Consider the following 16,161-nt stretch of genomic DNA (forward strand, 5'->3'; position numbering starts at 1 on the left):
GAGGGAGCCAGGGAAACAAATATCCCTTCTTCACTGTCTTACCAATTCCCTATCAGTACCAGCCCTACTTCCCATTCTCTGAACCCAGCTAGAAGTCAGAGGGCAGGGGAGCCATTGATGCAGTGTACATAGGTCAGGCTCTTAGGGTGCCAAGTTAGAGAATGAATCAAAAGGGAAAAATCAATGTCTATGGTGTATAGGTTCTCAATAAATCTAATCAAGTTGTCACTTTCCAGGCCTGAGCGTCTTTGCTTTTTTGTCCTTTTTTGCTTCTGTCATTACATCTTAGATTTTAGGCTTACCTTTCTTTTGAGCATATGGCCCTCTGTCCACTAAACTCACATCCCCTGTGGAGGAGTCAAAGGATAATCACATCTGCAACCTCTGAGCTGTCATTTGGTTCAATCAAAGCTACAGCTGCCCCAGAAAACGAAATTTGTTCCTAGAGTGAAACAAAACTCATCCTACTCCTTTAAGCATTGTTGCCAGTAATTTAGGTGAAGGTATAGACAGTCCTATAAAGGCCTATGAGGAAACAGAATCATAGCTTTAGAAGGCAATTCTTTTCCAACTGGAGAAGTGACTGAGCATGTAGCGAACCTATCTGTGGAGGCCATTATCACTCAGCCTTATTCTGTCCTACTAGATAGACCTCATTCAAATTTCCAATGTAGCATAACTGTCAAGGAATAATTAAAACTGGCCAAATGGAAGGAATACTCACCATTGGCAGCTTTCTGCTGCTTTTTTGACATTTACCTTCTTGTTTTTTCAGTTTTGCCCCTGGCAGAGTAAGAGATGTGGTCCTTTTTTGCAAGATGAATTTTGGAGTAGAGAATTGGTCTATAAAGAACAAGCTGAATGTGCCTTGGCTAGTGTAGCTCAGTGGATTGAGTGCCGGCCTGCAAATCAAAGGGTTGCCAGTTCGATTCCCAGTCAGGGCATATGCCTGGGTTATAGACCAGGCCCCCAGCAGGGTGCACGTGAGAGGCAATCACACACTGATGTTTCTCTCCCTCTCTTTCTCCTTCCCTTCCCCTCTCTCTAAAAATAAATAAATAAAATCTTAAAAAATAATAAATTAAACAAAGAACAAGCTGTGTTACTAATACATTTAAATTGCCTTCTACCAATACATTCTTTCCTTAACATTAAAACCCAACGGTTGTAATGATTGTGAAATGAATAATATAAGTGTGATTTAACGTCTTGATAGCCTATGTGCTCATTTTTGACAAACAGGATGTAGAGCTTTTGTAATTATTTTCCTTTTTGAAATTATTTATTTATTTATTTTTAGAGAGAAGGGAAGGGAGGGAGAAAGAGAGCAAGAGAAACATCAATGTGTGGTTGCCTCTCACATGCCTCCTACTGGGGTCTGGCCTGCAACCCAAGCATGTGCCTTGACTGGGAATTGAACCAATGACCCTTTGGTTTGCAGGCCGGCAATCAATCCCCTGAGCCACACCAGCTACAGCCCCTTTTTTCTATGTTATGTTTGTTCTGTTATATTTATTGAAATGTAAACATAGAAGTCAGTTGATGTTGAATGAAAAATTTAAGAAAATTCTGAGCTCTATCTGACATCTCTTGAACATGTTGAATTGTTGTAATAGATTTCTAAGAATTTTGATGTAAAGAGATATATTCCAAAGACATTAGAAAAAGATCATCTTTAAGATACAGTATTTCTAGTGATTTTAAGTTCCTGGGTAGATTTTCACAGTGCTTAAGTTAAGAGAATACATTTCTCAAATCATAAAGATTCATAGTACTATTTAGTGAGTGAAAATATTTTCATCTTTTAGTTTCTACCCATGAATTTTAAACTGTCTCTATTTGATTAGTCGTGTTTGAAATCTAAAGTGTTCAACAGCTCATTGATAGACAACAAATTTAGAACTAGCAGGCTTGAAAAATGGTATATTTGAGAGATGTGGTGGGTTTAAAGTGTCTGCAAATTTTTGAAGGTCTTTAAGTGGTGGAGACTAATTCTGCTACTTTGAGTTTAGGCTGGATTTAGTGACTCACTTTTGGCAAATAGAATAAGGCAGAGAGTTATGATACACCTAATACAAGACATTGGGGCTTCCTTCGTCCTTGCTTTCCCGAGTCACTTGCTCTGGGGGAACCCAGCTGCCACACTGTTGCTAGACAACAAATTTAGACTAAAATGATATTCAGAAGAAATTATTTTATCTAGAGTCCAAAAAACAGCAACACCACCCTTCTAAGTTGAGCATTCAGTTTCTTTTCCTTTTCTGCACTAGCAAAGAAGCAAATGGGTATTTGATTTGCTGATATCTATGTATGATTTAAGGAATATTCAAACTTTTTATATTATCTCCACATATTAATAAAAATCTTCAAAACAAATAGCAAATATTATCATTTTAAAACTTTTTATGTTATCTCCACATATTAATAAAAATCTTCAAAACAAATAGCAAATATTATCATTTTTAAAGCATTGAATATTATGTCTTTACCTAGGCAATTTTAAATTATAGTTTCCCTGCGCACTCAAATATTTAGCACAAATAGCTCCATGGAGATAACAAAATGCAGTTCAAACACAATTCAATTCCTTTCTTCTCCAGTGTGTGTGATCTGTTTCCATGGAAATTTCATGTTGACTGGGGACTGTAAAAATACTATATGCAAACATATCTCAGAAGCAAACCTTTTTGGAGAATAATCATGATTTAATTTGAATCACTCCATTAAAATTAGTCAAATATTAGAAAAGAAGACTGTATTCTTCTTTAGCAGAGATCATTCTGCAATTTCCCTTAGCTCAATATGTTAGTCTAATAGAGATTACAGGGACTTTAATTTGTCTTTTTGTGAGAGTAAAATTAAATCTCAATGATTTAGGTAAATTTATTCATTCAAAAAAGATTAAGAATTTAGTATGAGCAAGGTATTGTTGGAGTGCTGAAAGGAATAGAAAGGTGTGTACCAACACAATAATGGTGTGAAATGGGATTACAGTGAAGTAGACAATGTGCTCTGGGAGTACAGAGGAGGGAAAGGTTGTTTCTAGTTGGAAAGATCAAGGACATCTTCTTGGAGGAAATGGCAATTGTACTGGGTCTGGAACAAAGAGAAAGTGAGGAGGGGGTCTTTCTTGTGAGGGAAATCATCTGAGCAAAGGCAAAGAGGTGGGAAAGCAGAGGGTGTATTTCGGGAATGAGAGATGTTTACCTTGATGATGTATGAGGGGAATTGGGGGAGAGAAAATGAAAAGGTAGGCTGTGGCTAGGTATTGTAGTGCCTTGAATGCCATGCTAATCTGAATGCTTTGTTCAACAGCAGTAGTGTTATTTAGGTACTAATCATCTGGACTGTTGACAGTTGAATATTGGGTGATGAGAAAGTAGGGGAAAGGAATAACTGAAAGGAGTAAGAAAGTAGTAAAGTAGCTACCAAAAATGGTATATTTGAGAGATGTGGTTAGTTTAAAATATGTCCACAGATTTTTGAAGTTCTTTTCTTTAAGAGGCAGAGACTAATTCTGCTCCTTTGAGTGTAGCCTGGATTTAGTGACTCACTTCTGGCAAATAGAATAAGGCAGAAGAGATGGTACACCACTTCTAAGACTAGCCAATAAGAGGCATTGGGGCTTCATTCTCCCTTGCTTTCCTGAGTCACTTGCTCTGGGGGAACCCAGTTGCCACATTGTGAGGAAACTCAACCTTGCAAGTGAATTCTGCAGCCCCAAGCTCTGAATGACATTTTTTATTGTAGCCTCATGAGAGACCCTGAGCCACAACAACCATCAACTAAGCTGAATTCATATTCTCCAGAAACTGTGAGATAAGTTTTTGTTGTTTTAATCTGCTAAATTGTCAGGTAATTTGTTATGCAGTAATAACAAATGAAGGAGGTATGGTAATAGGATAGTTGTAAACATGTTTGAGGGTTGAGAAGGAGCCAATGGAGGGGAAATCATAGGTCAGATTCTGGAGGAAGTTTGTAGGGGAGAAGATCATCAGAAAAAGGTAGAGAAATTACTTTTGTAAAGGAAGAATGAGGATCAGAAAAAAAAATCATATTGGAAAGATAGAAGGTGAAATTAAGCGCTTGATTCCTGTAGCAAAGGAGGTAACGTCACCTGCTGAGATGAAGGAGCCTCTGGGATCAGGAGCTCCAGGAGAGTAAGCAAAATTGGAAGAATTGTGAGATATCACATAGAGAATCAGGTAAAACAAAGAACATAATTCTCTCCAGCTATGCTTAGCACCCTGGGAGAAAAAGCTGAGAAGGTAGACGGCAGAATTTACTCAGGATTGGAGATCGATAACGCAGACATGAGAGATCAAGTGGGCAAAGGATTCTGAGATCTTGATGTAATTAAAGTGTCTGGGCATGAGGTCTAGACTAGGCACAAGGGCCATGAAACTATAAAGGGGTTAATGAACTGAGGATATGAAAGGGTGGGTCTTCCATGACAACTATAATCTGTGTCACACATGTCTCATTTTATTTTATTTTCATTTTGAGAGTACATTTATTAAAGCTGGGGACACTGAAACAAGGAAGGGCTTAGGACAGAAAATGCAACAGGAGAGAGCCTAGGCTGGAATACTTTGGCTCACTGGAAAGTCAGAGAATAAGGGGCCTTGGAGACAGGTTTAGGGTGTTAGTCCAGATGAGTGGCTGCTGCCCATTGCTCCCTTGGTTGCAAGTCTTGTGGGGTCCTTTAAAGTTTAGGAGGTGCATGCCTATTGGGGAAGAAGAGTGGGGAAGGAAAGGTGCAGTAGTGCTCAAGGAGGGAGACTGCACCCTCACAATGTATTCTAAACTACCTAATATTATCATGTAACTTTTTTTGGAGTATGTCTAGTTGCCCTGGTCAGATCATAAACTTAGGGTAGTGACCATGGTTTATACATTTTGTACTTTCTTAGCAACTAGGACTCATATATTTGTTGAATCAATGGATAAAATCATTTTTTCTGTGTTTTCTACTGTGTTTTATCTTCCTTCACAATAAGCATCTGATTGAGGTTAAAGATCTCCTCCTTTCAGAGACTGAGTGTGTTCCATCCTTGTTTCTAAGAGCCAGGATTTCTGGATGCTTTTAAGAAACATTCTATAATTATGAAAAGAAGGACAATACCTGGTTGGCTAAAAATAATAAGCCCAATTATGCCTATGTGAAACAGCCTTGAAATAAATCTTGGATGATTCTTCTTCAATCCAACAAAAATCAGAATACAAGTAAAAAGGTTTAGGGGGGAAAAGAGACTAGCATTCCCCTAGAAAATCAGGCAAAGCAGAAGCTTCCATTCAGAGGAATCTCTCAGAAGCTTAGATCTGGAATGAGAGCTCTGAGAGGAGCATCTGGTTTTCCAAGATTACCAGAATAAATGGCTTCTTAACCTAAGTGGACATCTATGTATTCTTTACCTGGTGCCCTCTTCTGTCATTGTTTTCCTGGGAACAAGCTTGTTCAAATCTGATAAAACTGTTAAGAAAAAACTGAAAATAGGGTATAAACCACTGAAGAGAGTCACTGATTATGGTGATATGTAGGTGGTTCTTCAAATTTTTACCACCTGCTGTTGTTGTACTTTACAGTCACACATAAACCACCTTTCCTTCAGTTGAGGTTTTTATGTACCAGTTAATGAATTAATATTATGAAATATTAAATGGTGATACAACCAAGAGTTTCAGTTCAGTTTTGACAGTCATTACCTTTGTTGATGAGTTTGTTTCTATAATTATTTTAACATTTTATTACATTTTGCCCTTCTTATTAAAATAAAGGGAAACAAAGATGAAAGTGCTGATCCCAGTGATAACAAGTTTAGGTTTCATACATTTCGTGCAGTTAAAGCAAAGATAAAAATCATTCAACCGTATAAAAGAAACAGAAATTAGCCATAATTAGATGCTCATTGTAAAGAAAAAGAAACCAATGGGGACTTCCGCCAAGATGGAGGCATAGGTGGAAGTACTGTGCCTCCTCCCACAACCAAGTTTAAAAACAACAAAGTTTTAGCAACAAAAACACAGCCAAAACCACAGAAAATTGAACTTCACGGAAGTCTGACAACAATGAACCCTTCAGCCAAACCGGTAAGAGGGGCAGAGCCAGCAGCAGAGCAGGGTCGGGCAGGAAAGACCCACCTGACCGACCCAGGCACACGACCCAGGTGTGCGACCCAGGTGAGCCAGCAGCTGTAGGCGGATCCCAGGTGTGGAGAAGCAGGTGGACCCACTGAAGGCTGACCACGGTCACACATTTGCGCGCAGATAAACTGGTGAAGGAGAGAGCGGTGAGACAGACCCAGTGGCAAGAAGTGGCAGAGGGGACCGCGATTGTCAGCTGATTTCTGAAAAGAGACCTTACAGGCAAGAAGGGGCTGGAAAGAAGTATTCCAAGTCATGAAATCCAAAGACCTACATCCAAGATTGCTCTGTCCAGCAAAGCTTTCATTTAGAATGGGAGGACAGATAAAGTGCTTCTCAGATAAGATCAAGTTCAAGGAGTTCATCATCACCAAGCCCTTATATGAAATGTTAAAGGGACTTACCTAAGAAAAAGAAGATAAAAAAGATGAAGAGTGAAAGGACGGCAAACTCACAGTTATTAAGAACCACACCTAAAACAAAAGCAAACTAAGAGGATAGCTAGATCAGGAGCAGAACCATAGAAGTGAAGATCACATGGAGGGTTAGCAACAGGGGAGTGGGAGGAGGAGAAGGGGGGAGAAGGTACAGAGAATAAGTAGCATACATGGTAGGTAGAAAATAGAGAGGGGGGGCAAGAATAGTAGGGGAGATATAGAATCTAAAGAACTTGAAACACATGGTCATAAAGTAAAGGGGGGAACGGTGGGGGAGGGGTTGTGCAGGGTGGAGGGGAATGAAGGGGGGAATAGGACAACTGTAATGGCATAATCAATAAAATATATTAAAAAAAGAAAAATAAATAAATCTTTTCTTTGCACTAAAAAATAATAAAAGTCTGTCCTCTCCACCAGTAAAAACAAACAAACAAACAAACAAAAAACAATGGGACTTCAGCCAAGATGGAGGTGTAGGTGGAAACACTGTGCCTCCTCGCACAACCAAGTTTAAAGACAGCAAAGTTTTAATAACAAAAACAGAGCCAAAACACAGAAAGTTGAACTGTAAGGAAGTCTGAACACAATAAAATGTTCATCCAGACTGGTAAGAGGGGCAGAGTCAGTGGTAGAGCGGGGTTGGGCAGGAAAAATCACCTGGACCGACCCAGGAGCTCCGGAGCACAGGAGTCCAGGAGCCCAGGCAGTGGTTGGTGGATCCCAGGCATGGGGTGGCAACAGACAGACCCAGTGAGGGCACAAGGTAGCTGGCTGACCACGGTCACACATTCACATGCAGATAAACCAAGCGAAGGAGCAAGCAGTGAGACAGACCTCGCAGGCCAGGGCCCCAGCGATGGGAATTAGAGCCTGAAAGCACTAAGTGGAAAGACTTTCTGGGTCAAGGTGCCGGGAGAAGCTCCCAGGCTCACAGACAGTTTGCTGGAGAGACCCACAGGGTCCTGGAGGGTACACAAGCCCACACACCTGGGAACCAGCATCAGAAGAGCCAATTTGCTTGTGGGAAGTGGCAGAGGGGACAGAAATCTGAGAGAGACTAGAACAAATGCCATTGCCCCTCTCTGACTCTGCCCCCACATACAGTGTCACAACCCAGCAACCTGGGTTGCCCTGCCCTGGTGAACACCTAAGGCTCCGCCCTTCATACTTAACAGGTGCAAACAGACCAAAACATTATGGCTCAAGAACAGCTCAGCCCCAGAGCCAATACTTTCAAGCGACAAAGAGATAGCCAACCTATCAGATGCAAAGTTCAAAACACTGGTGATCAGGATACTCATAGAACTGGTTGACTTTGGTCACAAATTAGAGGAACATATGAAGGCTAAACTTAAGTGAAATGAAGGGAAATGCATAGGAAACCAATATTGATGGAAAGGAAACTGGGACTCAAATCAAGGGAGTGGAACAGAAGGATGAAAAAAAATGACCAAACAGAAAAGAATGAGAAAACAAGAATTCAAAAAAAATGAGGAGAGGCTTAGGAACCTCCAGGACATCTTTAAATGCTCTAACATCTGAATTACAGGGGTACTAGAAGGGGAAGAGGAACAGCCATAAGTGTAAAATTTATTTGAACAAATAATAAAGGAGAATTTCCCCAATCTGGCAAAGGAAATAGACTTCCAGGAAATCCAGGAAGCTCAGAGTCCCAAAGAAGTTGGACCCAAGAAACAACACACCAAAGCACATCATAATTACATAAGCCAAGATTAAAATGAAGGAGAGAATTCTAGAAGCAGCAAGAGACAAGGGGACAATCACCTACAAAGGAGTTCCCATCAGACTGTCAGCTGATTTCTCAAAAGAGACCTTGCAGGCAAGAAAGGGCTGAAAAGAAGTATTCCAAGTCATGAAATCCAAAGACCTACAACCAAGATTGCTCTATCCAGCAAAGCTTTCATTTAGAATGGAAGGGCAGATAAAGTGCTTCTCAGATAAGATCAAGTTCAAAGAGCTCATCATCACCAAGCCCTTATTATATGAAATGTTAAAGGGACCTATCTAAGAAAAAGAAGATCGAAAAGATGAACAGTGAAAGGACAGCAAACTCACAGTTATTAACAACCACACCTAAAACAAAAGCAAACTAAGAGAACAGCTATATCAGGAGCAGAACCATAGAAATGGAGATCACATGGAGGGTTAGCAACAGGGGAGTAGGAGGAAGAGAAGGGGGGAGAAGGTACAGAGAATAAGTAGCATAGATGGTAGGTAGAAAATAGAGAGAGATAGGGCAAGAATAGTATGGGAAATATAGAATCTGAAGAACTTGTGACACATGGACATAAATGAAAGGGGGAGAATGGTGGGGGAGGGGGTGTGCAGGGTGGAAGGGAATGAAGGGACAACTGTAATGGCATAATCAGTAAAATATATTTTAAAAAAGGAAACCAATGGAAGAACACATATGAAGTGTTAGTACTAAATTACTGAAAATTCTGTCTGAAATTGAGGTATAATTAGGGATTTTAAAATAATTTTTAAGTCTTATATCATGTTAGTTCTATTTTCGGCCAGTCAGATATATTTGAAAACACCTTATGTTAGAAGATAAACTGCCTATATTGTGTTGTGCTCCAGGAGGCCACATGGAAGTGCCTCAGAAGCCAAGGCCAGGGCCAATGGCAAGAACAGCAGGCCTCCCACCCTTGTATCAGAATCCAGAATATAAAGCAGAAAAGGAACCAAAACGAAGTTCCTTTTCTGCTTTATATTCTGGACTCTGAAAAGAATTTCTTTCAAAGAAAAAGTTCCCATGTAACAAAAGTCTGAAAATCACTGTCTTACTCTGATACAGTATTTATACAAGAATATTTAGTGGTTCAGCCTTTCGAAAGAACTATTTGGCAATATATGTTAAAGTATAAATATTTGTACTATTTGACTATGCAATTTTCCCTCTAGCAATTGATCTTATACAAATAATCATTCAAGGGCACAAAGATATATGTACAGGATATTTATTGTGGTATTGTTCCTAACTGCAGAAGATTGAAAACAATGCAGACACCTATAAATGTGAAATTGGTTAGCATAATGATATTCATGTGTTGGGATACTGCACAGTCTGTTAAAAGAACAAGATGAAAGGTGCCAAAGTATATTGTTAAGTGGAAAAAGTAAGTTAAAACAGTATGCTTCCAGCCCTGGCTGGTGTGGGTTAGTGGATTGAGTGCTAGCCTGCAAACCAAAAGGTCTCCAGTTCATTTCCCAGTCAGAACATATACCTGGGTTGTGGGACAGGTCCCCAATAGGGAGCATGCAAGAGGCAACCACACATTGATGTTTCTCTCCCTCTCTTACTTCTTCCCTTCCCCTTTCTCTAAAAATAAATAAATAAATAAACAGTATGATTTCATTTGTAGGTCAAATAAGTCGATAGTTAAAAGAAAAGCATTGTCTTTGATGTATGCAAATAGATAACTTCTTAAAATTATTACTAAAATTCATAGGTTTTATTGTTTTACTTTATACATAGGGTGGTATGATGTTTTTATTTATATAGACTATCTTTATTTAACCTTGGGGTTTTTCATAATTGCTCTAAACGTCTAATTTCTTGTTCTGAAAAAATAATCAATTAAACTTATAGTATGATGGGTTTTAGAAAGTAAAAAAATGTAAACATTTTATATAATTTTACATGTTAAGAAGATAATCAGCAATGACTTAGACTTACAAAATTTAGTCACATGGTATAACAAAAAAATAAGTTTGAGCCCTCAAGCCCTACAAACACAATAACTTTATCACATTCAAGAGAATAATCATTTTTGCATGTTAATGCAATAGGGATTTTCATAATTTAACCTTAGAGAGCTATTCTCTCTTTGTTTTTCAGTCATTAGTTGGGTAGGCCAAAGATAAAAAAATTTGTTTACAACAAACATGTCACAAGGAGCTGTGAAATCATGACAGTCTTATATGATTGATAAAGTCATTTTACACTTATTTTGAAGCATGAAAGACTACAAGTGGATGTCACAATGGAGAACTTCCTTTCCTCCAGTTGCTCTCAGCCCCAGTACCTCCAAAAAATCCACAGAAAGGAGGTGTTCAGCAAACTGAATATTCCTATAGATATGTGGGCAGAAAATGTCAGGGAAAATTTTACAAATCATTTAAACCAGTAGTACCTAGGTAAGAACAGAGATATAAATATTATAGATTTCTTAAGTCTCGTACCAAATCCTAACAATGTTTTTTAAGCACTTTAAAGGCATTCCACTGGAACACATTATGTTTAGAAGATGAGTTTTACTTCTCATCTTCTAATTGGAAAGATTGTTGTCTCACACTATAAAATTGATCATTCCCTGAGAGACCATGTTGTGAGACCATGGAAAGAACAAGGAATGGTCATCATCTAGAAAGTAACTTACAGCATATAAGTTAAAACAACTTAACTTATGAAAGAAAGCTCAGAAAAATTCATAATGTTATCAACAAAGGAACAAGCATTACTAGGAAACTTATATGCCAAGAAGGCACAGGGGACACAGTGGGGCCAGGGTGCTCTGTTCAACATGTCATAAATGAGCATCACAGCGAAGGGACATTCTCTCCCCTTTTGCTTTCTCTTCTTCAACATCAAAGTTTGGAACATCCTTGTCGATGGAGTTCACACAGGCTACTTGAAATCAGGGTGTCTGGGTTTACATGTCAACTGTCAGGAGTTATCTGAGGGAATAGGGTGCCTGTAACTGGACTCCTTGGGTGTCCACGAGAAGTTGTAGTCCCTCCTAGAGAGAGGGAGAAAGCCACCAGTGCCATAGGAAGCCAAATTTGGAAGAAATAGGGAGGCCGTTGGTCACAGCTAGTTCATTGTTCAGACAAGGAGTAGAGTAACTGCTGGGGTTACCTGGAACTCATCAGTAGCATCATCCTTTACATATAAATTTTTAATGTAAATTGTAGGGTTCTGGTTTTATTAAAATTTTAAGATGCTTGTTTCTGCCATAATTGTTTGCAATTATTAGAGTCTTTTGTAGGCTTTCCATTTTATGCCATTTAAAGAAAATTTAAATATTTTAAAAGTTGGCATTTATTAAGAATTTTAAACATTCAGGGCCCTTCTGGCTTTGGCTAGAATAGTTCTCTTTGGGTTACTTATTGCCGCCTTCTGGAGAAAAAAAGAAATGCAGTTGAATACTTTTCTTTCAGGTAATAGGTTACCCCTTCTCAGCTATGCAAATCTTATCGCCTCAGAGGATGTTTTCCTTATTGCCTCAGGTGAAGGCAGAGGAATATGTGTGATGGGAACTCTGGATGCAGTAGGTTCTCCGACCTTTCCATTCCTGAGTTGTATCCTGCAACCTGAATCTATCTCTTCATCCCAGGGGATGGGATGTGTAGGCGTGGGCAACACCAGTAGACAACAACACCTTGAGCTGGGATAACAGGTTAGTTCGCCTACTGGTTTTGAGCTGGGATAACAGCAGGTAAATTTATCTACTGGCTCTTAGAGACAAGAGCGGTGTCTGTGGTGATATTGGCTACTTCAATATCTACCCCTACTGGGAATAGAGTAGCTTGGATATGTTTCTATACTCTGTGGACGTGTTAGGTTTGCTTACTTAGGCTAATGTTATATAACCTGAGGAAAAAAATTATGAAAAGAGCCCTGGCTGGTGTGGCTCAGTGGATTGAGTACTGGCCTGCAAACCAGAGGATTACGGTTCGATTCCCAGTCAGGGCACATGCCTGGGTTGCAGGCCAGTTTCCAGCAAGGAACACATGAGAGGCAACCATACATTGATGTTTCTCTCCCTTCCCCTCTGAAGATAAATAAATAAAATCTCTTTAAAAATTACGGAAAGTTATTTTCAAGCCTGTTTTTTAAAGAAATAACATTAGGTGTATAAGAAAGATTTGAAAACCATAGACCACTAAAATATTTCACAGCTCCATGAAAGTATTTAAGTCTATTGTTTGTCATAGTGTTACTTGGAGAAATTATTTTTCAATCCATCAGCTTCCTCACTGAGCTCCAGTTCAGGTACTACACTGTCCCCCATACCTCTCCCACCCCATCCTCCGGGCAGGTCACTGCCTCCAGTCTTGCCAACCTCCAATCCATTCTCTCAATGCAGCTAGAATAATCATTATAAAATGCAGATCTAAGCATACCATTGCCTTTCTTTAAAATCTTACTAATAGTTTTTAAAGTCCAGATTCTTGGATAGGAGGGCATTCAGGAGCAGGGCAGTCCTCTTCTTTTAAACTTCTAAAAAATCCTCACCCAAGAGTACATTTATTTATTGATTTTATGGAGAGAGGGAGGGGGAAAGAAAGAGTGAGGGGGGAAGGGAGAGAGAGAGAGAGATACATATTGATCAACTGATTGACTGGAAAGAGAAACATCAATTGGTTGCCTCCCAAGTGCCCTGACCAAGGGTGGAACCTGCAACCTAGGTATGTGTCCTGACCAGGGATCAAACCCACGACATTTGGTGTATGAAATGATGCTCCAACCAACTTAACCATCTGGACAGGACATGCCTCTTCTTTTAAGCCTTCCCTGTTACTCTCCATTCTTGCCATTTGAAAGCACCTCTATTTCCAAAGCACTATTCTTTCTCTCACTTTTGGGATTACACACACACACACACACACACACACACACACACACACACAGCAGTCTCTGAGCAGCTGACTGACTTTTACTGATTCTTTAGGCTTCAGCTTCCTTTCACAAGGGGTGCCTGGAGCCCTGGAGGCTGGTGAGGCTCTGCTGTACCTTCATGCCCTCTGCCAGTCCCTGCAGAGCATCATCACACTGTCTGTAAGAAATCATGTCCTTGTCACCATCCCCAAGCACTGCAGGCTTCCTGAGGGCAGAGACTGGGTCTTATTTACTTTCATATCTTCCAGTGCCCGGTACTGTGCCTGGAGTATAATAGGTGTTCAATAAATATCGCATGAATAAACAAAATAGTATATTTGAAACACATTTTTAATTTTCAAGAAAAATATGTATGCTGTCAATTTTATAGACTAAATCAGAATAAAAGTTTCTCTTTCTTTAAGACTAGGTTTTCTGACAAAAAATAAATTCATAATTTACTTTCACAATTTTACTTTTAATACTAATGCAAGAAGTAATGTTAAAATGTTCCCCTAAATCCATTATAAGTGAAATAGCATTCGTAAGAATCATTCATATTTTCCTTTTCTTAGACCTGAATTTCTCAGTGGAATGTATTGCTTAATAATGAGTTTTTTACATGAGTAAAATACTATTATGAAAAATAGGTGTGACTTTACACACTGATTAAAGTTGACCATATTTAAATAAATCCCACTAAATAAATAAGGGTATTCTTTTGCACTGAAGAAGATGTCAGAATACCTTAATTGAATAAAGCACAGGGTACTTTTTTCTTATTAAGAGCAAAAAGGGCAAGTTTAAATTCTGGGTTTCTACACCAAATTTCAGAAAGCCTTAATAGCATTAAAACGAGCTTATTGTTGCCCTGGCTGGTGTGGCTCAGTGGATTGAGTACGGGCCTGCAAACCAGAGGATTGCGGTTTGATCCCCATTTGAGTCACATGCCTGGGTTGAGGCCAGTTCCCAGCGGGGGACACATGAGAGGCAACCATACATTGATTTTTTTGTCCCTCTCTCCTTCACTTCCCCTCTAAAGACAAATAAAGTCACTAAAAAAATGAACTTATTGTTAATGATGTCTATTTGTCCCTTCATTGTAGGGGTTCCCAACATACCAAAGGCTGTGGAGCTTCAGCTCTAGCTATGAAGCACATTACTCTGCTCACTGGCATTTGGCAAGGACCCTGAGGTCACAGCCTAGTTTTGTGATGTGCAGATAATGACTCTAAGCGATGAATGGTAGGGATTTTATATTCTGTCTGCAAATCATGATGGGATCTCTTGGTAAAAGATATAAAACAATTTGTTCTCACATATTGCTTTGCCACCTCCACTGAATATTAGTTATTGTTGGAAGACAATCAAACACCTTTATGAATGAATCACAAAGGTTACTTCACTGATTGATTTGGAAAATATAATGCTATTGTTATATATGAAAATAAAGTCATTGTCTTTCTTAGTTTTCCAGAAATAGACATATATTGCAAGAAGGGGAAAGAACAAAATCTGAAGGGAAAGATACCTCCTGGTAGTGCCCGAGTTAAAACTTCCCTCTGACCACAACAACATAGGTGTGGTAGGCTGAATGATGGTTCCCAAACATATCAGATCTAATCCTTAGAACGTGTAACTGTTTCCTTATTTGGAAAAAAGGTCTCTGCAGATGTAATTTTTTTTCATATTACTTTTCAGAAAGAGATTATCTTGGATTGCCCAGTGGGCCCTAAATGTTATCACATACATCCTTATGAGAGAGAGGCAGATAGAAATTTGACAGACACAGAAGAGAAGGTGATATAAAGATGGAGGCAGTGACTGACGTGATGTCAGTCATCTGCTTTCCGCAAGCAAGAAATGCTAGTAGCCACGGGAAGCTGGAAGAGGCAAGGAATGGATTCTCCCCTTAATCCTCCAAGGGAGGAAGCCTTACTGGCATCTTGATTTTGGCCCAGTGACACTGATTTTGTGCTTCTGGCCCCCAGAACTGCAAAAAAAAAAAAAGCTTTTATTGTTTTAATCCATCCAGTTTGTAGTAATTTGTTACAGAGCCACAGGAAACTAATATAACTAGGGTTTCATTAACATCCACTATAATGAGTTTATGGGGCACAATATTTATTTTAGTGGATTTTTATTATAATCCTGAGGATTCATTTGCTTAATATTTATTAAACACTATGCATCACTAGAATATAAGCTCCATTAGGCAGAGATTTTCTGTTTCATCCACAACTATACACATAAATGTTTAGCATCCAGAACAGTGCCTGGCACATAGCAGATACTCAGTAAATATTTTTGAATGATATGTGCTAGACATTCTTCTAGACCCCAAGATAAAGTAGTGAACAAAATGATGTTCACTACTTTATTTAGTTTACATTCTAATGGAGGAGAGACAATAAATAAGTAAATAAATATATTATATAACATCTATTAATGATAGATCTATGATGCAGAGTTCAGAACACTGGTTATAAGGATGTTCAATGAACTTAGGGGAAGAGTAGATGAACTTAGTGAGAGTTACAACAAAGAGAGAGAAAACATAAAAATAGAGATAGAATACATTAAAAAGAACCAGTCAGAAATAAGAATATACTAACTGAAATGCAAAATACATTACAGGGAATCAATAGTGGAACAGATGAAGCAGAGGATAAAATCAGAAATTTGGAAGATAAGGAAATAAAAAAACACCAAATTAGATGAGTAAAAAGGACAAAGAATTTTTAAAAAATGAGGATAGTTTAAAGAGCAGCTGGGGCAACTTAAAGTATACCAACATTCGCATCATTGTTGTGCCAAAGAAGAGAGAGAGCAAGGAATTGAAAACCCATTAGAAAGAATAATGACAAAGAACTTCCTTAACCTGGTGAAAGAAATACATAAATCCAGGAAACACAGAGAGTCCCAAACAATATGTACTTCTGGCCCCCAGAA

The 16,161-nt window shown here is 38.8% G+C and overlaps 1 long non-coding RNA gene across 2 annotated transcripts in view; it reads left to right on the plus strand.

Moving 5' to 3' along the window:
• Positions 1-16,161, plus strand: part of LOC119062627 (uncharacterized) — a 57,765-nt gene that overhangs the window by 10,508 nt on the left and 31,096 nt on the right. The gene's annotated exons all lie outside the window — the stretch shown is intronic.

Source organism: Artibeus jamaicensis, unplaced genomic scaffold (assembly GCF_021234435.1).
Source record: "Artibeus jamaicensis isolate MK-2021 breed Jamaican fruit bat unplaced genomic scaffold, CSHL_Jam_final contig_465, whole genome shotgun sequence".
NCBI classification, from domain to species: Eukaryota; Metazoa; Chordata; class Mammalia; order Chiroptera; family Phyllostomidae; genus Artibeus; species Artibeus jamaicensis.